Source organism: Triticum urartu, chromosome 5A (genome assembly GCF_056163025.1).
Source record: "Triticum urartu cultivar PI428250 chromosome 5A, HENAU_Tu73, whole genome shotgun sequence".
Lineage (NCBI taxonomy): Eukaryota > Viridiplantae > Streptophyta > Magnoliopsida > Poales > Poaceae > Triticum > Triticum urartu.
Genome location: NC_141877.1, coordinates 423,201,117 through 423,227,720, shown reverse-complemented (window position 1 = coordinate 423,227,720; position 26,604 = coordinate 423,201,117).

Below are 26,604 nucleotides of genomic sequence, written 5' to 3'. Positions count from 1 at the left end.
TTCCGGTGGTCCCGGTACAATACCGGTAACCCTCGAAACCTTCCCGCTGGCCGAAACTGGACTTCCTATATATAAATCTTTACCTCCGGACCATTCCAGAACTCCTCGTGACGTCCGGGATCTCATCCGGGACTCCGAAAAACTTTCGGGTTACTACATACTAATTTCTCTACAACCCTAGCGTCATCGAACCTTAAGTGTGTAGACCCTATGGGTTCGGGAGACACGCAGACATGACCGAGACGCCTCTCCGGTCAATAACCAACAGCGGGATCTGGATACCCATGTTGGCTCCCACATGCTCCTCGATGATCTCATCGGATGAACCATGATGTCGAGGACTTAATCAATCCCGTATACAATTCCCTTTGTCAATCGGTACGTTACTTGTCCGAGACTCAATCGTCGGTATCCCAATACCTTGTTCAGTCTCGTTACCGGCAAGTCACTTTACTCGTACCATAATGCATGATCCCATGATCAACCACTTGATCACATTGAGCTCATTATAATGATGCATTACCGAGTGGGCCCAGAGATACCTCTCCGTCATACGGAGTGACAAATCCCAGTCTCGATTCGTGCCAACCCAACAGACACTTTCGGAGATACCTGTAATGTACCTTTATAGTCACCCAGTTATGTTGTGACGTTTGGCACACCCAAGGTACTCCTACGGTATTCGGGAGTTGCACAATCTCATGGTCTAAGGAAATGATACTTGACATTCAGAAAAGCTACAGCAAACGAACTACACGATCTTTGAGCTAAGCTTAGGATCGGGTCTTGTCCATCACATCATTCTCCTAATGATGTGATCCCGTTATCAATGACATCTAATGTCCATAGTCAGGAAACCATGACTATCTGTTGATGAATGAGCTAGTCAACTAGAGGCTCACTAGGGACGTGTTGTGGTCTATGTATTCACACATGTATTATGATTTCCCGGATAACACAATTATAGCATGAACAATAGACAATTATCATGAACAAAGAAATATAATAATAACCATTTTATTATTGCCTCTAGGGCATATTTCCAACAGTCTCCCACTTGCACTAGAGTCAATATTCTAGTTACATTGTGATGAGTCGAACACCCATGCAGTTCTGGTGTTGATCATGTTTTGCTCTAGGGAGAGGTTTAGTCAACGGATTTGCTACATTCAGGTCCGTATGTACTTTACAAATTTCTATGTCTCCATTTTGAACACTTTCATGAATGGAGTTGAAGTGACGCTTGATATGCCTGGTCTTCCTGTGAAACCTGGGCTCCTTGGCAAGGGCAATAGCTCCAGTGTTGTCACAGAAGAGAGTCATCGGCCCCGACGCATTGGGTATGACTCCTAGGTCGGTGATGAACTCCTTCACCAAGATTGCTTCTTGTGCTGCCTCCGAGGCTACCATGTATTCTGATTCACATGTAGATCCCGCCACAACGCTTTGCTTGCAACTGCACCAGCTTACTGCCCCACCATTCAAAATATACACGTATCCGGTTTGTGACTTAGAGTCATCCAGATCTGTGTCGAAGCTAGCGTCGACGTAACCCTTTACGACGAGCTCTTCGTCACCTCCATAAACGAGAAACATATCCTTGGTCCTTTTCATGTACTTCAGGATGTTTTTGACCGCTGTCCAGTGTTCCTTGCCGGGATTACTTTGGTACCTACCTACCAAACTTATGGCAAGGTTTACATCAGGTCTGGTACACAGCATGGCATACATAATAGACCCTATGGCTGAGGCATAGGGGATGACACTCATCTCTTCTATATCTTCTGTCGTGGTTGGGCATTGAGTTGTGCTCAATCGCACACCTTGCAATACAGGCAAGAACCCCTTCTTGGACTGATCCATATTGAACTTCTTCAATATCTTGTCAAGGTACGTACTTTGTGAAAGACCGATGAGGCGTCTCGATCTATCTCTATAGATCTTTATGCCTAATATATAAGTAGCTTCTCCAAGGTCCTTCATTGAAAAACACTTGTTCAAATAGGCCTTTATGCTTTCCAAGAATTCTATATCATTTCCCATCAATAGTATGTCATCCACATATAATATGAGAAATGCTACAGAGCTCCCACTCACTTTCTTGTAAATGCAGGCTTCTCCATAAGTCTGCATAATCCCAAACGCTTTGATCATCTCATCAAAGCGAATGTTCTAACTCCGAGATGCTTGCACCAACCCATGGCTTGAGCGTTGGAGCTTGCACACCTTGTTAGCATTCTTAGGATCGACAAAACCTTCCGGCTGCATCATATACAATTCTTCCTTAAGAAAGCCGTTAAGGAATGCCGTTTTATCGTCCATTTGCCATATCTCATAATCATAGAATGCGGCAATTGCTAACATGATTCGGACGGACTTCAGCTTCGCTACGGGTGAGAAAGTCTCATCGTAGTCAACCCCTTGAACTTGTTGATAACCCTTAGCGACAAGTTGAGCCTTATAGATGGTCACATTACCATCCGCGTCTGTCTTCTTCTTCTTAAAGATCCATTTATTTTCTATGGCTTGCCAATCTTCGGGCAAGTCAGTTAAAGTCCATACTTTGTTTTCATACATGGATTCTATCTCGGATTTCATGGCTTCTAGCCATTTGTCGGAATCTGGGCGCGCCATCGCTTCTTCATAGTTCGAAGGTTCACTGTTGTCCAACAACATGATTTCCAAGACAGGGTTGCCGTACCACTCTGGTGCGGAATGTGTCCTTGTGGACCTACGAAGTTCAGTAGGAGCTTGATCCGAAGTATCTTGATCATCATCATTAACTTCCACTCTAATCGGTGCAGGCACCACATGAACATTTTCCTGAGCTGCGCCACTTACCAGTTCAAGAGGTAATACTTCATCAAGTTCTACCTTCCTCCCACTTATTTCTTTCGAGAGAAACTCTTTCTCTAGTAAGGAACCATTCTTGGCAACAAAGATCTTGCCTTCGGATCTGAGGTAGAAGGTATACCCAACAGTTTCTTTGGGTATCCTATGAAGACGCATTTTTCTGACTTGGGTTCGAGCTTTTCAGGTTGAAGTTTCTTGACATAAGCATCGCATCCCCAAAATTTTAGAAATAACAGCTTAGGTTTCTTCCCAAACCATAATTCATACGGTGTCGTCTCAACGGATTTCGACGGAGCCCTATTTAAAGTGAATGCGGCAGTCTCTAAAGCATAGCCCCAAAATGATAGCGGTAAATCGGTAAGAGACATCATATATCGCACCATATCTAATAGAGTGCGATTACGACATTCGGACACACCATTATGCTGAGGTGTTCTAGGCGGCGTGAGTTGTGAAACTATTCCACATTTTCTTAAGTGTGTGCCAAATTCGTGACTCAAGTATTCTCCCCCATGATATGATCACAAGAACTTGATTTTCCTGTCACATTGATTCTCAACCTCACTCTGAAATTCCTTGAACTTTTCAAAGGTCTCAGACTTATGTTTCATTAAGTAGACATACCCATATCTACTCAAGTCATCAGTGAGGGTGAGAACATAACGATAGCCACCGTGAGCCTCAACTCTCATTGGACCGCACACATTAGTATGTATGATTTCCAATAAGTTGGTTGCTCGCTCCATTGTTCCTGAGAACGGAGTCTTGGTCATTTTACCCATGAGGCATGGTTCGCACGTGTCAAATGATTCGTGATCAAGAGACTCTAAAAGTCCATCTGCATGGAGCTTCTTCATGCGTTTGACACCTATGTGACCAAGGCGGCAGTGCCACAAGTATGTGGGACTATCATTATCAACCTTAATTTTTTTTTGTATTCACACTATGAATATGTGTAGCATTACGCTCGAGATTCATTAAGAATAAACCATTCACCATCGGAGCATGACCATAAAACATATCTCTCATATAAATAGAACAACCATTATTCTCGGATTTAAATGAGTAGCCATCTTGAATTAAACGAGATCCTGATACAATGTTCATGCTCAAAGCTGGCACTAAATAACAATTATTGAGGTTTAAAACTAACCCCGTAGGTAAATGTAGAGGTAGCGTGCCGACGGTGATCACATCGACCTTGGAACCATTCCCGACGCGCATCGTCACCTCGTCCTTCGCCAATCTCTGTTTATTCCGCAGCTCCTGTTTTGAGTTACAAATGTGAGCAACCGCACCGGTATCAAATACCCAGGAGCTACTACGAGTACTGGTAAGGTACACATCAATTACATGTATATCACATATACCTTTCGTGATGTCGGCTTCTTGTCCGCTAAGTATTTGGGGCAGTTCCGCTTCCAGTGACCACTTCCCTTGCAATAAAAACACTCAGTCTCGGGCTTGGGTCCATTCTTTGGCTTCTTCCCGGCAGCTTGCTTACCGGGTGCGGCAACTCCCTTGCCGTCCTTCTTGAAGTTCTTCTTACCCTTGCCTTTCTTGAAGTTAGTGGTTTTATTCACCATCAACATTTGATGTCCCTTTTTGACTTCTACCTTTGCTGATTTCAGCATTGCAAATACTTCAGGAATGGTCTTTTCCATCCCCTGCATATTGAAGTTCATCACAAAGCTCTTGTAGCTCGGTGGAAGCGACTGAAGGATTCTGTCAATGACCGCATCATCCGGGACATTAATTCCCAGCCGAGTCAAGCGGTTATGCAACCCAGACATTTTGAGTATGTGCTCGCTGACAGAACTATTTTCCTCCATCTTACAGCTGAAGAACTTGTCGGAGACTTCATATCTCTCGACCAGGGCATGAGCTTGAAAAACCATTTTCAGCTCTTCGAACATTTCATATGCTCCGTGTCTCTCAAAACGCTTTTGGAGCCCCAGTTCTAAGCTGTAAAGCATTTCGCACTGAACGAGGGAGTAATCATCAGCACGTGTCTGCCAAGCGTTCATAACGTCTTGGTTCTGTGGGACGGGTGCGTCACCTAGCGGTGCTTCTAGGACATAATCTTTCTTGGCAGCTATGAGGATGATCCTCAGGTTCCGGACCCAGTCCGTATAGTTGCTGCCATCGTCTTTCAGCTTGGTTTTCTCTAGGAACGCGTTGAAGTTGAGGACAACGTGGGCCATTTGATCTACAAGACATATTGTAAAGATTTTAGACTAAGTTCATGATAATTAAGTTCATCTAATCAAATTATTAAATGAACTCCCACTCAGATAGACATCCCTCCAGTCATCTAAGTATAACATGATCCGAGTTAACTAGGTCGTGTCCGATCATCACGTGAGACGGACTAGTCAACATCGGTGAACATCTTCATGTTGATCGTATCTTCTATACGACTCATGCTCGACCTTTCGGTCTTCTGTGTTCCGAGGCCATGTCTGTACATGCTAGGCTCGTCAAGTCAACCTAAGTGTATTGCGTGTGTAAATCTGTCTTACACCCGTTTTATTCGAACGTTAGAATCTATCACACCCGATCATCACGTGGTGCTTCGAAACAACGAACCTTTGCAATGGTGCATAGTTAGGGGGGACACTTTCTTGAAATTATTACGAGGGATCATCTTATTTAAGCTACCGTCGTTCTAAGCAAATAAGATGTAAAACATGATAAACATCACATGCAATCAAATAGTGACATGATATGGCCAATATCATTTGCTCCTTTGATCTCCATCTTCGGGGCTCCATGATCATCGTTGTCACCGGCATGACACCATGATCTCCATCATCATGATCTCCATCATCATGTCTTCTTGAAGTTGTCTCGTCATCTATTACTTCTACTACTATGGCTAACGCTTTAGCAATAAAGTAAAGTAATTACATGACGTTTATGTTGACATGCAGGTCATAAATAAATAAAGACAACTCCTATGGCTCCTGTCGGTTGTCATACTCATCGACATGCAAGTCGTGATTCCTATTACAAGAACATGATCAATCTCATACATCACATATATCATTCATCATTCATCACAACCTTTGGCCATATCACATCACAAAACACTTGCTGCAAAAACAAGTTAGACGTCCTCTAATTGTTGTTGTAAGTTTTTACGTGGCTGCTATAGGTTTCTAGCAAGAACGTTTCTTACCTACGCCAAAACCACAACGTGAATTGCCAATTTCTATTTACCCTTCATAAGGACCCTATTCATCGAATCTGATCTGACTAAAGTGGGAGAGACAGACACCCGCCAGCCACCTTATGCAACTAGTGCATGTCAGTCGGTGGAACCGGTCTCATGTAAGCGTACGTGTAAGGTTGGTCCGGGACGCTTCATCCCACGATGCCGCCGAATCAAGATAAGACTAGTAACGCCAAGCAAATTGACAATATCGACGCCCACAACTACTTTGTGTTCTACTTGTGCATAGTAACTACGCATAGACCTAGCTCATGATGCCACTTTTGGGGATCGTAGCAGAAATTAAAAAATTTCTACGCATCACCAAGATCAATCTATGGAGTATTCTAGCAACGAGGGGAATAGGAGTGCATCTACATACCCTTGTAGATCGCGAGCGGAAGCGTTCAAGTGAACGGGGATGATGGAGTCGTACTCGCCGTGATCCAAATCACCGATGACCAATTGCCAAACGGACAGCACCTCTGCGTTCAACACACGTACGGTTGGGAAGACGTCTCCACCTTCTTGATCCAGCAAGGGGGAAGGAGAGGTTGATGAAGATCCAGCAGCACGACGGCATGGTGCTGGATGCAGCAGGATCCCGGCAGGGCTTCGCCAAGCACAAGCAGGGAGGAGAGGTGTTACGGAGGGAGAGGGAGGCGCCAAGAGCAAGGTGCGGCTGCCCTCCCTCCCTTCCACTATATATAGGGGCTAGGGGGGCGCATGCCCCCTTGGAGATCCCATCTAAAAGGGGGGGCTGCCCCTGGGGGCAACGGCCCCCTTAGGGTTTCCAACCAGGGGGGCGCATGCCCCCTCGGGGGGGGCAACGGCCCCCTAGGGTTTCAAACCCTAGGCGCCTTGGGCCCTTGGGTGGGGCGCACCAGCCCATCAGGGGCTGGTTCCCACGCCACTTCAGCCCATGGGGCCCTCCAGGATAGGTGGCCCCATCCGGTGGACCCCCGGGACCCTTCTGGTGGTCCCGGTACAATACCGGTAACCCCCGAAACCTTCCCGCTGGCCGAAACTAGACTTCCTATATATAAATCTTTACCTCCGGACCATTCCGGAACTCCTCGTGACGTCCGGGATCTCATCCGGGACTCCGAACAACTTTCGGGTTACTGCACACTAATATCTCTACAACCCTAGCATCATCGAACCTTAAGTGTGTAGACCCTATGTGTTCGGGAGACACGCAGACATGACCGAGACGCCTCTCCGGTCAATAACCAACAACGGGATCTGGATACCCATGTTGGCTCCCACATGCTCCTCGATTATCTCATCGGATGAACCACGATGTCAAGGACTTAATCAATCCCGTATACAATTCCTTTTGTCAATCGGTATGTTACTTGTTCGAGACTCGATCGTCGGTATCCCAATACCTTGTTCAGTCTCGTTACTGGCAAGTCACTTTACTCGTACCGTAATGCATGATCCCGCGATCAACCACTTGATCACATTGAGCTCATTATGATGATGCATTATCGGGTTGGCCCAGAGATACCTCTCCGTCATACGGAGTGACAAATCCCAGTCTCGATTCGTGCTAACCCAACAGACACTTTCGGAGATACCTGTAATGTACCTTTATAGTCACCTAGTTACGTTGTGACGTTTGGCACACCCAAGGTACTCCTACTATATCCGGTAGTTGCACAATTTCATGGTCTAATGAAATGATACTTGACATTCAGAAAAGCTACAACAAATGAACTACACGATCTTTGAGCTAAGCTTAGGATTGGGTCTTGTCCATCACATCATTCTCCTAGTGATGTGATCCCGTTATCAATGACATCTAATGTCCATAGTCAGGAAACCATGACTATATTTTGATCAATGAGCTAGTCAACTAGAGGCTCACTAGGGACGTGTTGTGGTCTATGTATTCACACATGTATTACAATTTCCCGGATAACACAATTATAGCATGAACAATAGACAATTATCATGAACAAAGAAATATAATAATAACCATTTTATTATTGCCTCTAGGGCATATTTCCAGCAAAATCAACTTGGGGCCTAATGTTGGGGATATGACTACCATATATGACCGGCCCAGGAGGGGCCGGGTCAACCACAATGGCGGTTTACCTAAATGAAGCCCAAGAGTATACAAGATGACGGTTCACAGTTAGGCTTATAATAGGCCCAAGCCCAGAGGCGGCTTAAGGCCCGTAAGTATAAACCGCCATGTATGAATAGACTTGTAATGTAAGGCATGTAAGATACGTCACCGAGTCGGACACGTTGTATGAGCCGGCCGGGACTCTGTAGGCCGCAGGGTGTCAACCCGTGTATACAAGGGGACGACCCGGCGGCGACTTAGCACAAGAAACAACAGATTGAGAGCCAGGTTAAGCGTATTCGCTCCTTGGTCATCGAAACCTAGCAATACCATATCAACTCGACTAGGCCTTTACCTTCACCGCAAGGGGCCGAACCAGTATAAATCTCTCGTGTCCTTTGTCCTGTTTAACCCCTTTAAGCTTCCTAGTTGCGATGGCTCCAAGATTAAGTCCTTTCACTAGGACATCTGTCGTGACAATTCCATGACACATATTCTTTTCTTTATAGCATGGAAATTTGGACTTTTATGTGATTCAGAGCAATGGTCTAGTTTTGACATGAAGATTTCAATACTCAAGCATATCAACATGCAACCACACCTTTCAAAATATCAACACTAAAGCAAGTTATCCCTAGCTCACTATGCTCAATCATTGATCCATTCATGAAACACACTCGCATATTAGCTGCATCCAATGCTCAAGTACGATCATAGTGCCCCTTAGTTGGTGCTTTACAAGAGAATATGGAGACTCAAGTAAAAAATAAAAATTGCATAAAGTAAAAAGAAAGGCCCTTCATAGAGGGAAGTAGGGGTATGTAGAGGTGCCAGAGCTCAAAGTGAAAAGATAGAGATAAAAACATTTTGGGACTGGGCATCCCTAATACCTTCCATGCTAGATATATCATAGGTGGTTCCCAAATGATTGAGTAGTTCCCAATACTTTCCATGCTAGATATATCATAGGTGGTTCCCAAACAAAAATAAATTTTATTTCTTTTTCCACCATACTTTCACATTCCATGGCTAACCGAATCCACGGGCGCTGTCCATACCAACACTTTCCAAGGAATTTATTATTTGGCAACATAAAGTAAATTCATTTTTCATTTTGGGACTGGGCATCCCTAATACCTTTGTCATACTCTCGTGCAATGACAAGTGAATAAACACTAATCTTGAGAATTACACATCTAGCATGGAAAAATACCAGCCACCCCCTACTGTTTCATGAGCGGTACGAGCACACAAAAAGGAAAATTATTTTGAAGATTAGAGATGGCACATACAAATTTGCTTAGAATGGCACGGAAATACCGCATATAGGTAGGTATAGTGGACTCATATGGAAAAATTGGTTGAAGGATTTCAGATGCACAAGTAGTGATCATACTTAGTGCAAATGAAGGCTAGCACAAGATTGAGAAGCATCCAACCAAGAAATGAAAAATCTCATAAGCGAGCATTATGCCTAACTAACACCAAATAATGCACCATGATGACGCACAAGTATAGGGGAGCAGTCGTAGTCCTTTCGATAAGTAAGAGTGTCGAACCCAATGAGGAGGAGAAGGAAATGACAAGTGGTTTTTAGCAAGGTATTCTCTGCAAGCACTGAAATTATAAGTAATGAATAGTTCGATAGCAAGATATTTGTAACAAGCAAGTAACAATAGCAGTAACAAAGGTGCGGCAAGGTAGCTGTCGGTGTCAAAACCGGCGGATCTCGGGTAGGGGGTCCCGAACTGTGCGTCTAGGCCGGATGGTAACAGGAGGCAGGGGACACAATGTTTTACCCAGGTTCGGGCCCTCTTGATGGAGGTAAAACCCTACGTCCTGCTTGATTAATATTGATGATATGGGTAGTACAAGAGTAGATCTACCACGAGATCAGAGAGGCTAAACCCAAGAAGCTAGCCTATGGTATGATTGTATGTTGTGATTGTTGTCCTACGGACTAAAACCCTTCGGTTTATATAGACACCGGAGAGGGTTAGGTTTACACAAGGTCGGTTACAAAGGAGGAGATATCCATATCCGTATTGCCTAGCTTGCCTTCCACGCCAAGTAGAGTCGTATCCAGACACGAGATGAAGTCTTCAATCTTGTATCTTCATAGTCTAACAGTCCAGCCAATGGAGATAGTCCGGCTGTCCGGAGATCCCCTAATCCAGGACTCCCTCAGTAGCCCCTTGTCGGTGTCAAAACCGGCGGATCTCGGGTAGGGGGTCCCGAACTATGCGTCTAGGCCGGATGGTAACAGGAGGCAAGGGACACGAAGTTTTAGCCAGGTCCGGGCCCTCTCGATGGAGGTAAAACCCTACGTCCTGCTTGATTAATATTGATGATATGGGTAGTACAAGAGTAGATCTACCACGAGATCAGATAGGCTAAACCCTAGAAGCTAGCCTATGGTATGATTGTTGATGTGTATATGTCGTCCTACGGACTAAAACCCTCCGGTTTATATAGACACCGGAGAGGGTTAGGGTTACATCGAGTCGGTTACAATGGTAGGAGATCTGAACATCCGTATCGCCAAGCTTGCCTTCCACGCAAAGGAAAGTCCCTTCCGGACACGGGACGGAGTCTTCAATCTTATATCTTCATAGTCCAGGAGTCCGGCTGAAGGTATAGTTCGGCTATCCGAACACCCCCTAATCCAGGACTCCCTTAGTAGCCCCTGAACCATGCTTCAATGACGACGAGTCCGACGCGCAAATTGTTTTCGGCATTGCAATGCGGGTTCCTCCTCCAAGTACTTCATAGAAGATTTTAAACACAAAGATAGTGTCCGGTTCTGCAAAATAAGTTTTCCACATATTGCCATAGAGAGAATAATATTTACACAAATCTAATCCGCTGACGTATTCCGTGGTGCGACACACCACGGCCAAGCCTTTATTCGAGTCGTTTAATTATCCCACCTCAGCGCGTCATGCGAGGCGGTTTCCTTGGCACTTCTTGTCCAAGCAGAGATCGTGCCCCCTTATTCCAGGATTCTCATCAATACGGGCGTGGGTAACCCAACCGCTTCCAGGACTCCTAGATCATAGGCAAGTCCAAACGGACACGGGGAGGACGCTCGATATCCACCCTCTTTATAAAGGGACGAGGCCTTTTATTTTTCCCTCCTGTGCTCAATCGAATCCTTCCCCCACCTCAAGCTCAAACGCCCAAAGTTCAGGTTAGGTGCTCCGAACCTTCATTCATGTCCGGATCTAACCTTCAAGGCCGATGGGTGCCTTCTTCCGTCATGGAAGAAGACGTCAAAAAGTTGAGGGAGGCCAGATATCTGACCGCCGAGATTCTGCATCGGCTGCCTCCCCGGGGGCAGGCCGTCCCCTCCCCCGATCCCTATGAGAGCGTCGTGTTCATCTCCCACTTCCTCCGAGGTCTAGGCCTTGCATTGGATCCTTTTGTCAGGGGCTTGATGTTTTATTATGGGCTAGATTTCCATGATCTAGCTCCGGACTCCTTTCTTCATATCACGACATTTATTGTTGTGTGCGAGGCCTTCCTCCGGGTTACCCCTCACTTTGGCCTATGGCTCAAGACCTTTGAAGTAAAACCGAAGATGATCGAGGGGCAACATGCAGAGTGTGGAGGTGCCTCAATATGCAAGATGACGGGAGCTGCATGTCCCAAAGGTTCCATTCCAGAGGTGTCTGAATTGTGGCAACAGGAGTGGTTCTACATCACGGCTCCTAGAAGTGCCAAGTGGGCGGCCGCCCCTGTCTTCTGCCCGGGCCCTCCACAACAACTGATGTCATGGATTAGCAGAGGATTGAGCTGGGGTCCGGCCAAGGACGTGCCTAAACTGCAAAGCCGCATTCAACATCTCTTTAATGGAGATTTCAGTTTGGTTGCGGTAGCACAAGTTATGCTGGTTCGCCAAGTCCAGCCTTGCAAACGCCGGCCTCTTCGCTTGTGGGAGTTTAATCCCGAGGGACCGCGCACCATTCAAAATTTCCTCGGCCTGACGCACGAGGAGATGTACAAATCGTTCTTCGGACCTCAAGTGGAGTGTCCGGAAATCACCGAGGACGCGGGCCTGAGTAGCAACCGCGCCGCCGAACAGGTAAGGCATCTTCCGACCGAGCATACTACCTCTCCTTTCATGCGAAGTTATTTTTGAGAGTCCGCTTTTTGACCAGGACTGGCTAACGAAGGCGAAGTTGATTCGGTGCTCAGCCCCCCTCCCTGAGGGTTTGGAAAATCTGATATTGGAAAAGATGCTCCAGGCCACACTTTGCCCGGAGCCCTTGAAGGAAAATGCGGGCGGTCTTGGGCCCCCAACGCTGGCCGCTCGAGCCGAGGGAGCGAGCGTCTCCATGAAGGAAGATGATCAGAAGAGGAAAAGAATTGCGTCTGGGGATTCGGAAGCCGAAGCTTCCAAACGGGAGAAGAAGTCTCCCACAGAGGGTCCTACCCCGGGGGGTGCGGTTGCTGCACAAAGTCTGGGGGGATCAATTCTCCCACGAGTCGTAAGTGACCCAAAATACCTTAATAGTATAGATATGCTGTCTTTTCTTCTGAGGAAATAACCACTGCATATATCTTTGTAGTTCGGGCCTTAGCCCCTCTCAGATGAGCTCGTCTTCGGGGGATCTTCTTCCGGAGATGATGGAGAGCGAAACGCCTCCTCCGGACTCCTCCGCTCCGGAAGCGGGCGATCCTGAAGTGTCGTCGCGGAGGGCCTCCCCGGGTCCGGCGAGGCCAGAAGATAATTCCGTCGACCCCCGAAGCTTCCCGTGTCCGGCTCCCGAAGAGAGCAGGCAAACGAGTCCGGCACCGTCTAGTGTACGGTCGGATGTTCTGAGGGAGTTGGTGGGGCGAGCAGCCATCTCAGATGAACACTGTGTGCTGATGAATACGGTGATGGAGAGAATCTCATCCGCCGAAAGCGGATTGCATAAAGCTTTTATGAGTCTACTGACAGGTTTTGAGGTACGTAAAATAATGTATGATAGTCCTGCACATGCTAAGTGTGCCCTGTGTAGATAGTAGCCCCTGAGACTCTGGTTATCGTTGGGAACGACGATGATCAGAGAATCATAATCCCAGGTAGTAACCATACTGCCTTTATGAGCAGGTGATGGAAGACCCGGTGGCTAGCCGGACTAGCGAGTTTTCCCATTTAAAATGGCAGTTGGATGCAGCAGACGCCGACATCGAGCTTGTTAACAAGAGGCTTGACGAGGCGCAGGGTAGGTGTTATTATCTGGTAAACGCCGCATACTAAGAGCAGCATGAAGCCAGTATATTTAACCTGTTATGACTGCAGATGGAGCTGGCACTGTTGAAGCCTTGCGGGCGGAACTTGCCCGAGCCAAGGAACAAGCGAGATTGGGCAATGCGGCTGCTTTGAAGGCGGCCGAAGAGTTGCGAGCCGAGAATGCCGCGCATGGCGAGAGCCGGGATAAGATGGCCAGTATGGCCGTAGAATTAAAAGCCGCCGTCGACCGTTGCCGGGTTCTTGAAAAGGAAAACCAGGCGAAGGCATCGGACCTTGAGAAGGCTGCTGCAACGGGAAAAGACCTCCGCTCTGCAATGAGGGCAAAGAAGGAGGAGCTACAGGAAGCCGGGGATATTGTAGCCGGGAAATCCTTTATGCTGCAGAGGAAGTTCTGAGATCCACGGTATGCCCCTCTGGATCGGCTGTGGAGTTCGGAAGATGTGTATATGGATTTGGCGGCGAGCGCTGCCGATGCGGCCAAGTACTTCCAGAGTCAGACGGACTGTGAAGTAGACCAGCTGTTTTGGAAACAATTCCTTCCTCCCGAGCGTCCGCTTTTATTGACGGACCAATTAGCCGAATGGGCCGAACTAAATAGGTTGTCCGAACTCTCCATGAGGTCTGTTGTGGATCAGCTATGGCCGGAAAGGTCAAAACCGAGCAGCTATTTTAGCTTGGTGCAGCAGTTCCTTGACGTGGTGCCGCGCATAAATGCGATGAAGAGGTCGGCGTGCATAGAAGGCACACGAATGGCCTTTGCCCGTGCTAAAGCATACTGGGCAGAGATGGATGCTACCACAGTTGCAGCGCAGGATTCGGCCATAGGTCGAAGGGCTGCTGAGCACTACTTTGAGGAAGTTCTTGAGGGTGCTCATTTGATAGAGACCTAGTGCTCAAAAAATATTATGTTTGAGTGACATGTAATCTCATTGTAAGCGAAATGCTTTTATAAATTTTCATAAGGCTACTTTTATACTTTTGCCTGAAAGTATTGTGATGCCTCCTGGGCGGCCGTTTATGTATACATGTGTATAACCTGAAATATTGCAGTCGTCGGCTTCAACCCCCACGCATATAATGCAGAGGTGTTCGCAGAAACACGCGTTCACACTTAACCCAACGTCTTGGTCCTATTAAGGAGGTGATAGCGAAGCGAGTGAGGCAACCGGACTATAACGCTTTAACACTTTCACTTAGCCATAGGAGTTTGACAGTGGGGCTACTAGATAGCCCCTGGTGGCTCCGCACTCTCCCGATCCCGGGGTGCGTACATGCCTGGCCGAAAAATGGCCCTTCGTTAAGGCGGAGGAATTCTAACATTCCCATGGGTCATCGAGTGGTTGACCAGTCTCACGCTATATCATGACAGTCAGTTTTCGGCTTTGTCTACCGAGGTGCTCGTCCGGATGAACCAGGGCACAATCGCAGTAGTTCTCCTGGTGCTACCTTAGCCGGTAAAGCGGAATGTAAGGCACCAAAACACAGGAGATGGGCAAACCCAACATTTGACCAAAGACAATGATTCGGAGCTGATGCATATAGGGCCAAACTCGCGACGCCGAACACTCCCTAAGGTATTCGGTCTTTGTGGTATAAACCGGGCCTAAGTGATGGCCTTTGTGAGAAGCCCCTTGTGTCCAGGTACGTGCATTGTTCTGGCGTGGCCACATGTCAAGACGTCAGCATCCTTCTCAACGGTGGATGTGTATCAACAAGAGACAGTAAAAAAGGTTTACGCAGGGTCTTAATCTAAAAAGAATCCTTGGAGCGGGTCCCTGATGCACGTCTGCGCCTGTGTCTCCGTTGTGCCGTATCCTGCACGGGTGTAGCATGATGATCGTCTATAAAAGAGATAATTTAGGTGAAAAAGGTTGTCATGCAAAAAGATAGTTTTTTAAAGAAACCATGTATAATTCAACATGAGAAGAAATTGCCACTTGTCTGCGCGCGTTGAGCCCCTTGTTTTGACAAATAGGGGTGTGACCATTTATTTGGTATAAGTAGCGGCGCCGGACTCGATTAGTTGTGTCTGAGGTCTTGACGACCTATTGGATGCCTTTGCTAGTCCGGGCGCCTTTAGTGTGCGGCTGCCAAGGCAGCCTCACTCTCTTCTGCGCGCAGAAATTGCTTGATATTTCCGTGTACTAAAATGATGCCACGTGGACCGGGCATCTTGAGTGTGAGGGAGGCGTAGTGTGGTATTGCATTAAAGCGAGTGAAAGCGTCGCGTCCGAGCAGTGCTTGATAGCCACTTTGAAACGGAGCGATGTGGAAGGTTAAATGCTCGCGACGGAAGTTATCAGGGGAGCCGAATATAACTTGTAGTAGGAGGGAGCCCGTACAACGAGCCCCTGGGCCTGGCGTTACTCCTTTAAAGGTAGTATTGCTATGGAGAATTTGTGTTGGGTCTAACCTCATTCCGCGGATTGTATCCTGATATATTAGGTTTAGGCTGCTGCCGCCGTCCATCAAGACTCGTGTGAAGTGATATCCGCCAATTACTGGGTCTAATACCAGGGCAGCCCATCCTGCGTGTCGGATACTTGCTGAGTAATCACGATGGTCGAAAGTGATCGGTTGAGACGACCAGTGGCAGGACTTCGCGGTGACAGGCACATGGGTATATTTTCCTGGGAGTGCCACATTGTTTTTTCCCTTGATCACGTGTAACACGTTTACTGTTTTGACTTCTGGTGGAAATTTCTTTTGTTCCCCCGTGTCTTGCTTGGGGGGCTCGTCCTCGTCTTCACTTGGTGTGTCCTCCCCCTTGTGTACGGCGTTGAGCTTGCCGGACTGCTTGAAGACCCAAAATTCTTTGTGGGTATGATTAGCAGGTTTACCCGGGGTACTGTGGATCTGACATACTTGGTCCAAAATTTTGTTGAGGATGGACAGTTCATCTCTGGTGCCTTTAGTGGGCGGCTTTTGACCTGGCTGAGAGCTTTTGAATCCGGCATTTACTGTCATGCCCTTCGTGCTGTCTTCTTTATTCCGACGTTTGTTATTGCTGTTGCGCCGTGATTTCCTGTTTCTATCTCTAACTTCCGATGTACTGGGGTCGCTGGTGCTACATCTGGCTTGCCAGCTGTCCTCGCCCACGCAAAAGCGGGTCATGAGGTTTGTTAATGCGGTCATCGTTCTTGGCTTATTTTGGCCGAGGTGTCTGGCGAGCCATTCGTCATGGACGCTATGCTTGAAAGCTGCTAAGGCTTCGGTGTCCGGACAGTCGACAATCTGGTACTTTTTAGTGAGAAACCTGTTCCAAAGCTTTCGGGCTGACTCTCCGGGCTGTTGAGTTATATGAATCAAATCGTCCGCATCCTGAGGTCGGACATAAGTTCCTTGAAAATTTGCCCGAAAGGCATCTTCGAGCTCTTCCCAACTTCCAATGGAGCTTTCGGAGAGGCCTTTGAGCCAGTGACGAGCTGGCCCTTTGAGCTTGAGGGGTAAGTATTTGATGGCGTGGAGATCATCTCCTCGAGCCATATGGATATGAAGGATATAGTCCTCAATCCAAACCCCGGGGTCTGTTGTTCCATCGTATGCCTCCATGTTTACGGGTTTGAATCCCTCTAGAAATTCATGGTCCAGCACCTCATCGGTGAAACATAGAGGGTGTGCGGCACCCCTGTAGCTGGGTGTACCACATTGTTCGGATATTTGTTGTGTTGCATTGTATGCTGGGGGGCGCTTGCGTGGTCCATAGATGGATCTTGTTGCGCCGTCCTTTGGGTGCGAACCCTCGCCTGGGTCGCGTGTTGTATTGTGAGCGGCGTTGTATGCCGCTCTGTGTTGGTAGAGAGGTCATCTATCCGACCAGGTGGCTGCTTTGATATTTGGTTGTGGGGGGTATGCGGCCTCCTCATCGAATTCGGGTAGTAGCTTCCGCTTTGGGTAGCTCTTGGAGGGGCGATTGTCACCGTACCTTGCTGTAGTGTCGAGTATTTTGCTCCATCTGAATTGGAGTGTGTCTTGCACGGCCTTGAGCCTTCGCTTATGCTTTTCAAGGCTCCTCGCGGTGGCAACAAGCCTTTTACGGGCGTTCTGCTGCTCCGGGTGCCTGTCCGGCGTTATGTCGTCCGGACCATTATCCTTGATAGGATTTGTTTGTTCGGCTTGATTATCCGGATTGCCGTTGTCCGGCAGCGGTTCGCCCTGCTCCAGCGCTGGGTCTGTGTGATCGCTATTTCTGTCGAGGCGGGATTTGGGGTGGCGCTTGCGTCGCTGCTTTGACTGCTTTTCGAGGGAACAATCCTTCAGTGCGTCCTTCTGCTCTTCGTCGTCATCTTTTGGTGCATCCACCATGTATACATCGTATGACGAGGTGGCGTTCCAGGGCTCAATAGGCGCTGGTTCTTCATCGTCTCCTTCATCGGCGTCCATACTGTCAATGTCGTCGGAGTCGAAGTCGAGCATGTCCGTTAAGTCGTCAACAGTGGCTACGAAGTGGGTGGTGGGTGGGTTTTGAATTTCTTCATCGTCTGTACCCCAACCTTGCTGACAGTAGTCCGGCCAGGGCTCTCTTGATAAAGAGAGAGACTTCAGTGACTTCAGGATATCGCCGAAAGGCGAGTGCTGAAAGACGTCCGCGGCTGTGAACTCCATGATCGACGCCCAATCGGATTCGATCGGCAGGGGAGCGGAGGGTTCAGAGTCCGGAGAAGAATCCGGCTCCATGGAGTCACGAGTCTTGCAGAGTACGGGGCTGGTGTTCGGCTCAACCGCCATTGGGATTACAGCCCCCGAGGTGGCATCCAACCGCCCATCCTCGATCGGCGTGGTTGGCTCCGAACTAAGGGTCGGAGCCGATGCGGGTGCGGCCTCCGGGCACTGTTCGGCGGCAGAGCTAGATCGTGCTCGTCATGACAGTGCGGCGCACTCGGAAGGTCTCACCCTGGACTGCATCACTATTGGTGATCGTAGGAGCCATCGGGCCTGACAGCGACGGCACAGAGGAACTCTCTATGAAAGCACCAATGTCGGTGTCAAAACCGGTGGATGTCGGGTAGGGGGTCCCGAACTGTGCGTCTAGGCCGGATGGTAACAGGAGGAAAGGGACACGAAGTTTTACCCAGGTTCGGGCCCTCTTGATGGAGGTAAAACCCTACGTCCTGCTTGATTAATATTGATGATATGGGTAGTACAAGAGTAGATCTACCACGAGATCAGAGAGGCTAAACCCTAGAAGCTAGCCTATGGTATGATTGTTGATGTGTATATGTCGTCCTACGGACTAAAACCCTCCGGTTTATATAGACACTGGAGAGGGTTAGGGTTACATAGAGTCGGTTACAATGGTAGGAGATCTGAACATCCGTATCGCCAAGCTTCCCTTCCACGCCAAGAAAAGTCCCTTCCGGACACGGGACAGAGTCTTCAATCTTATATCTTCATAGTCCAGGAGTCCGGCTGAAGGTATAGTTCGGCTATCCGAACACCCCCTAATCAAGGACTCCCTCACCCCTGAACCAAGCTTCAATGACGATGAGTCCGGCGCGCAGTATTGTCTTCGGCATTGCAAGGCGGGTTCCTTCTCCGAATACATCACAGAAGAATTTGAATACGAGGATAGTGTCCGACCCTGCAAAATAAGTTCCACATTCCACCGTAGAGAGAATAATATTTTCGCAGATCTAATTTGCAGGCTTGTCTTGGCAGCATGACGTTATGTCATGGCCTGGTGATTATTCGAACCGTTTCCTTTAACCAGCCCCGCACATAACGCGAGGCAGTTTTTCGACACGTCTTGGTAAAGCAGAGATCGTGTCCCCTTATTACGGGATTCTCATCAATACGGGCATGGGTAACCCAACCGCGCCATCACTGTAGCGCTTGGGGGATAAGCGAGTTTTACCAGGCAAGTGGGGACGCTTAGCTTCGTCCGCCCAGATAAAGGGATAAGGATTCACCTTTCTATCCACGCCTTCTTCCTCCTCCGCTCATCCGTTTTCGCATACTCGAGCTCTAGCGCCCAAGTCCACACTTCCCACCTCAACCTTCTCCAACCATGTCCGGAGCGGGAGGCAAGTGGATGGTCTCCTCCGTCACGAAGGGAGACATCAAGAAACTGAGGAGAGCCGGATACCTGCCCGACAACATCGCACACCGGCTCCCAGATGAGGGGCAGCTCATCCCCACCCCCAGGCCCCATGAGAGGATAGTATTCCTCACCCATTTCCTCCGCGGACTGGGATTCCCTCTCCATCCATTCGTCTGGGGGCTCATGTTCTATTATGGCCTGGATTTCCACGATCTGGCCCCGAACTTCATCCTCAACATCTCAGTGTTTATCGTCGTGTGCGAGGCCTTCCTCCGCATCAAGCCCCACTTTGGCTTATGGCTGCAGACCTTCAATGTCAAGCCGAAGGTGGTGGGCGGCCGCCAGGCGGAGTGCAGAGGCGCCATGGTGGGCAAGATGCCCAACGTAACATGGCTCGAGGGCTCCTTTGTGGAAACCATAAAGGGGTGACAATCGGGGTGGTTCTACATCACCTAGCCGCGCGACCCTGTATGGGCAGCGGCCCCCGAGTTCCGATCTGGCATCCCCACGCGGCTCACCTCCTGGAAAGAGAAGGGCCTGTCCTGGGGTAGTTCGAAAGAGCTGACTGGACTCCAAACATGTATTCAAAACATGGTGAACAAGAAGCTCAAGCTTGTCAACATAGTCCAAGTTATGCTCATCCGTCGGATCCTCCCGTGCCAACAACGGGAGTTCAACTTGTGGGAGTTCGACCCGACACAGCACTGAACTTTGAACAGGCTCTTCGACACGACTCATGAAGATGCCTGGAGGGTGCTGTTCAAAAGTGCCGAGGTCCCCCTCCTATTACTGAGGATCGCGGATTCAGCGCGAAGCGCCAAGCCAGTGCGGTAAGCTGCTTTACCTTTCACAGGATACTTATTTTTTTTATATAGATTGACTCTATGCGGGATCTAAACTCCCATACCTTTGACAGGACTGGCAGAAGATGGCCAGACAGATCGACTGTCCGGCTCCTTTGCTCGAAGGCCCCGCAGACGCTCTTCTGGCGAAGATGTTGACTCCGGCCCCTTATACGATGCCGGAGAAGACCAAGAAGGCCAAGGGAACCCAAAAGAGTTCCCGACGCCAGGCGTCGTCGGACTCACCGTCCGATGACTCTGCGGCACACTCTTCCCCCGAAGACGAGGAAGAAGAAGAAGATGCTCCCCCACCGACTGGGGGAGACAGGAAAAGGAAGGTCGCCCCAACTAGGGAGGCCAGAGGGTCTGTCGGTGTCAAAACCGGCGGATCTCGGGTAGGGGGTCCCGAACTGTGCGTCTAGGCCGGATGGTATTAGGAGGCAAGGGACACGAAGTTTTACCTAGGTTCGGGCCCTCTCGATGGAGGTAAAACCCTACGTCCTGCTTGATTAATATTGATGATATGGGTAGTACAAGAGTAGATCTACCACGAGATCAGAGAGGATAAACCCTAGAAGCCAGCCTATGGTATGATTGTTGATGTGTATGTTGTCCTACGGACTAAAACCCTCCAGTTTCTATAGACACCGGACAGGGTTAGGGTTACATAGAGTCGGTTACAATGGTAGGAGATCTGAACACCCGTATCACCAAGATTGCCTTCCACACCAAGGAAAGTCCCCTCCGGACACGAGACGGAGTCTTCAATCTTGTATCTTCATAGTCCAGGAGTCCGGCTGAAGGTATAGTCTGGCTATCCGGACACCCCCTAATCCATTACTCCCTCAGTAGCCCCTGAACCAGGCTTCAATGAAGATGAGTCCGGCGCGCAAGATGTCTTCGGCATTGTATGGCGGGTTCCTCCTCCAAATACTTCATAGAAGATTTTAAACACAAAGATGGTGTCCGGCTCTGCAAAATAGGTTTTCCACATATTGCCATAGAGAGAATAATATTTACACAAATCTAATCTGCTGACGTATTCCGTCGTGCGACACACCACGGCCAAGCCTTTATCCAAGTCGTTTCATTATCCCACCTCAGCGTGTCATGCGAGGCGGTTTCCTTGGCACGTCTTGTCAAAGCAGAGATCGTGCCCCCTTATTCCGGGATTCTCATCAATACGGGCGTGGGTAACCCAACCGCTCCTTTGATTATGGCGCTTGGAGATAAGCAAGTTTTACTAGGCTGGTGGGGACTTGTAATCGCGTCCACCCATATAAAGGGATAAGGATTCACCTTTTCACCCACGCCTTCTTCCTCCTTTGCCTATCCATTCTTGCGTACTCGAGCTCCAGCGCCCAAGTCCGCACTACCACCTCAACCTTCTCCGGTCATGTCCGGAGCGGGAGGCAAGTGGATGGTCTCCTCCGTCACGGAGGGACACATCAAAAAGCTGAGGAAGGCCGGATATCTGGCTAGCGACATCGTGCACCGGCTTCCCGAAAAGGGGCAGCTCATCCCCACTCCTAGGCCCCATGAGAGGGTGGTATTCCTCCCCCATTTCCTCCACGGACTGGGCTTCCCTCTGCATCCATTTGTCCGGGGCTCATGTTCTACTACGGCCTGTGTCAGGGATATACCCCGCGATGTAAACCGGCCGGAGGTTAACCCGGCCAGACTTGGCGGTTTATCTGAAGACCCCGCTGATACTTGGCGAGTTACTGGCGACCCACCCTGACCTGGCGGTTTACAAGCAACCCACCTGGTCATTATGACTCATTGATGATCCGGCATGCGGGATAGATGGATGACAAGGCCCAAGGCCCAGAAGGCCAGTTCATGTTTAACGGTGGGCCAGTTTAAGAGGAAAGGCATGAGGAATATTTGTCCTACAAGGAGTTAAGACCTGGACTTATATCCGGTTTGTATTAGAGATAGACTAGTCCTAATCCTAATAGGACTCTACATGTAACCTGCCCCTCCAACATATATAAGGAGGGGCAGGGCTCCCCAAAGGAGGGACAAGTTCCACGAGTTGGACAAGTTAGGTTTAGACAATAGCTCTCAAGATAGAGCACTCTTGTAACCGTGATCATCATCATCAATATCAATGAAGCACGATGTAGGCTTTTACCTCCACCGTGAGGGGCCGAACCTGGGTAAAACATCGCGTGTCTCGTCCCGCTCAACCCCTCTCAAGCTACCACATAGATGCGTTGGCCTCGCAACTAAGTCCTGACACTAAGGACGTCTGTCGTGACAATTCCACGATAGTTGGCGCCCACCATGGGGACATGTAGTTGCATCCTATATAAGCGAGTTTTACCAGGCTGGTGGGGACATGTAGTTGCGTCCTATATAAGGGGATAAGGACCCACCTTTTCACCTACGCCTTCTTCCTCCTCCGCCTATCCATTCTTGCGCACTCGAGCTCCAGTGCCCAAGTCCGCACTCCCCACCTCGACCTTCTCCAGCCATGTCCGAAGCGGGAGGCAAGTGGATGGTCTCCTCCATCACGGAGGGACACATCAAAAAGCTGAGGAAAGGCGGATACGTGTCTAACGACATCGCGTACCGGCTTCCTGAAAAGGGGCAGCTCATCCCCACCCCTAGGCCCCATGAGAGGGTGGTGTTTCTCCCCCATTTCCTCCGCGGACTGGGCTTTCCTCTCCACCCATTTGTCCGGGGGCTCATGTTCTACTACAGCCTAGATTTCCACGATCTGGCACCGAACTTCGTCCTCAACATCTCGGCGTTTATCGTCGTGTGCGAGGCTTTCCTCCGCATCCGCCCCCATTTTGGCCTATGGCTTAAGACTTTCAACGCCAAGCCGAAGGTGGTGCGCGGCAGCCAGGCGGAGTGCGGCGGTGCCATGGTTGGCAAGATGGACAACGTCCTGTGGCTCGAGGGCTCCTTTGTGGAGACCCTGAAGGGGTGGCAATCATGGTGGTTTTACGTCACCGAGCCGTGCGACGCCGAATGGGTCGCACCCCCTGAGTTTCGATCTGGCCCCCCTACGTGGCTCACCTCCTGGAAGGAGACCGGCCTGTCTTGGGGTAAAAAAGGGGAGCTGACCGGACTCCAAAAATGCATCCAAACCCTGGTGCACAAGAAGCTCAAGCTTATCAATGTAGTCCAGGTTATGCTCATCCCCCTGATCCTCCCGTGTCAACGACGGGCCTTCAACCTATGGGAGTTTGACCCGACACAGCATCGAACTCTAAATAGGCTCTTCGACACGACGTACGAAGATGCCTGGAGGATGCTTTTCAAGGGCGCCGAGGCTCCCGCATCCGCTACCGAGGATCGCAGATTCAGTACTCAGCATCACGCTCATGCGGTAAGCTGTTTTCGTCCTTTTATAGGGTATCCGTTTTTCATAGTTTGACTCTATGCGGGATCTAAGCTCCCTTATCTTCGACAGGATTGCAGGTGACGTCCGGACAGATCAACTATCCGGCTCCTTTGCCCGAAGGCCCAGCGGACGCTCGCTTGGTGAAGCTGCTGGTCCCGGCGCCCTATGTGGTGCCGGAGAAGAAGGCCACGAAAAGGGCCACAGGGACTCGAAAGAGTGCCCGGCGCCAGGAGGTGTCAGATTCATCATCTGACAGTCCCGAAGCGCCTTCCTCTCGTGAAGACGAGGAGGAAGAAGAAGAAACCTCTCCCCCTCCAGCGGGAGGAGAGAAGAAAAGAAAGGCCGCCCTCTCTGAGGAGGCCGGAGGCTCCAAGAAGGGGAAAACCCTTCCTCCGGACTACTCCGCCGACGCCGACGTCGGCGGAGAGGAGTGGCAGCCCAGGGCCAAGCCCGTGGCAAAATCGTAAGTACTCGGATACTGGAGTAATTCATAGTATTCGTTTATTGCACAGCTTTCCCTTATGTTGAATATGCTTATGCAGTCCACCCAAAGACCGGCTCGACGCGTCGTCGAGCGGCTCACTGGACTCGTCGGGTGTGAACTCGCTTCCGACGGCTTCCTCCCCCCGCCCTACGGACGACACCGAGGTGTTGTCCCAACAGGTTCCAAGCGGGGAGGAGGTGGTCCCGCCGGACTCCAGGAGTAAAGGGGATGAAACCCCCCAGGGCTCCAAGTCCGGCTCTAGGCTGAACACCGCTCCGGAACCTTCAAAGGTTCCGGAGTCCGGCAGGGGACCTCCTCCTAAGAGGAGCAAGTCCACCGTGCCGGCGGCCCCCGTCCAACCGGAGGCGCCGGACAATATGTTGGAGGCGCTCCAAGGCGCCTCCATCGACGAGGAGCACCGCGCTATTATGAGTGCGGTGGTCCAGAAGGTTCAGTCCGCCAAGAGCGGACTGACTGAAGCTTGTACTAGCCTTTTGACAGGCTTTGAGGCAAGTAAAATAATGTGTAAATAATATTACCGCATAGACAGTAGCCCCTGATGCTCTGTTGGGCGTTCGGGAAGAAAAGCCGAATAGAGGATCAAAGAATTCGCAGGAGTCTAACAGAAGGAGTCAATATGCATGTGCAGGCTTCAGTGCTGGCGTCCGCCGTACTGACTGCGGAAGTGGACACGCTGAAGAAGAGCCTCAAGAAGTCCGAGCAAGAGCTCGGGCGTGCCAAGAAGCAGCTCGAGGAGAAGGAAAGTAAGAAATACCTTGGTTGAATATGTATATAAAAAAGGTGCAATTGCAAGAAATGACAGGATTAACATGGCTATTGTAGGGGCCACATCTGAGGTGGCGACCCTTAAGCAAGCGCTACTTGAGGCCGAGAAGAGTGCGGCCGCGGAGCGCACCGAGCGGGAGAGGTATGAGGCCGAGGTTGGCAAGGTGCGGCAAGAGCTCCAGGTTCTCATGAAGAAACATGAGAGTTTGGAGCTTGACTCGAAGACGCGAGCATCCGAGCTCGCGGCAGCTATTGAAAATGCCAAGTCTGCCAAGACCGAATCCCAGAAGACCCTCCAGGATTTGTATGAGGTGACGAAGATAGCGGCGGGTAAGGCATTCTTTATGCAAAGTAAACACATAAACGTGAGTTACTTGATACTTACCCGAATCCGGAGCTCTCCAGGGGCATTTGCAGATCTTCCCCGGAGTGTATCCGATGCTGCCGCATTCTATCGAGCCGAGGAGGGCAGCTCGACAGAGAAGGTGTTCTGGTCTCAGTATGCTGAGGCCGGACACTCCGTGCCCCTGAGCAACCAGCTGAAGCAACTGGTCGAGCTCCACAAGGAGGCTGAACAGGCCATGAAGGGCCTCCTAGTTCGGTTGTGGCCTGGAGAGGCTCTGCCTGGGAGCTATTTCGGGCTGGTGCGGCGGCTGGTGGAGGCCTGTCCAAGGCTCGAAGTCATCAAGCGCTCCGTCTGTATTGAAGGTGCCCGTAGGGCCTTTGCCTGTGCTAAGGTGCACTGGGGCAGGCTGGATGCGGAGAAGCTTGTGAAGGATGGGCCACCAGCGGGAAAAGAGCATCGCAAGCCCGAAAATTACTATAAGGATGTTCTGAAGGGTGCCCGCCTTGTGGCGGATGAATGTACTAGGGATGTAATTTTTGAGTAAAACTCGCTCGTGTTTGTCCTGTGTGCTAAAAATTTGTTCATATGCGCTAAGCAATACTGCTTGAATTTAAAATATTACCTTCTGTGCGGCTGTTTATCAATACTGAGAGATGGCGGGTTGTCGGCTTCTGCCCCCTTGCCGCTAGTGCTGGGGTGTTCGGGGATAAACCTGGGCGCTCTTTTTCCCATATTTGGGTCCTTCGAGGGAGGCGCTCAGCCCAATGAACGAGGCAATCGGACTATAATGCGTGAACACTCTCACTTAGCCATAGAATTCTATAATTTTAAATTTCGGCGAAGCCCCTAGTATTCAGAAGACCGAGTTTGGGGCGCTATCCACGCCTTGGCCGGACAGAGCCGACTCCTCGCCCTAAGCGGCATAAGTCTTTAGGGACTCGAAATAACCTCTCGAACAGTGACCAGCTCTCGCTTCGTCATGACAGTCAGTTTTAGCTTTCTCCACTGAGGTGCTCGGCCCAGCTCAACTGGGGCACAATCGCAGTGGTTCTCCTAGTGCTACCTTAGCCATATAGCAGAACGTAAGGCACCAAAACATAGGAGCCGGGCAAACCCAACTATTGACCCAAGACATGATTCGGAGCCGATGCATATAATGCTATAAGTTTGGGGTGCCTGACTTGTGAAAGTGTTCGGACTTCTCACACCATATTGAGGGGTCCTAAGAGCCCCTGGCGTATTTTGTCCGTACCAAGTTGTACGGGTGCAACATGTCGTTAAGGAACATTTATTTATAAAAAGATAATGCGAAAAATAGACAAAAGCTATGCATTGTTTAAAAATAGCTGCGATCAAAGC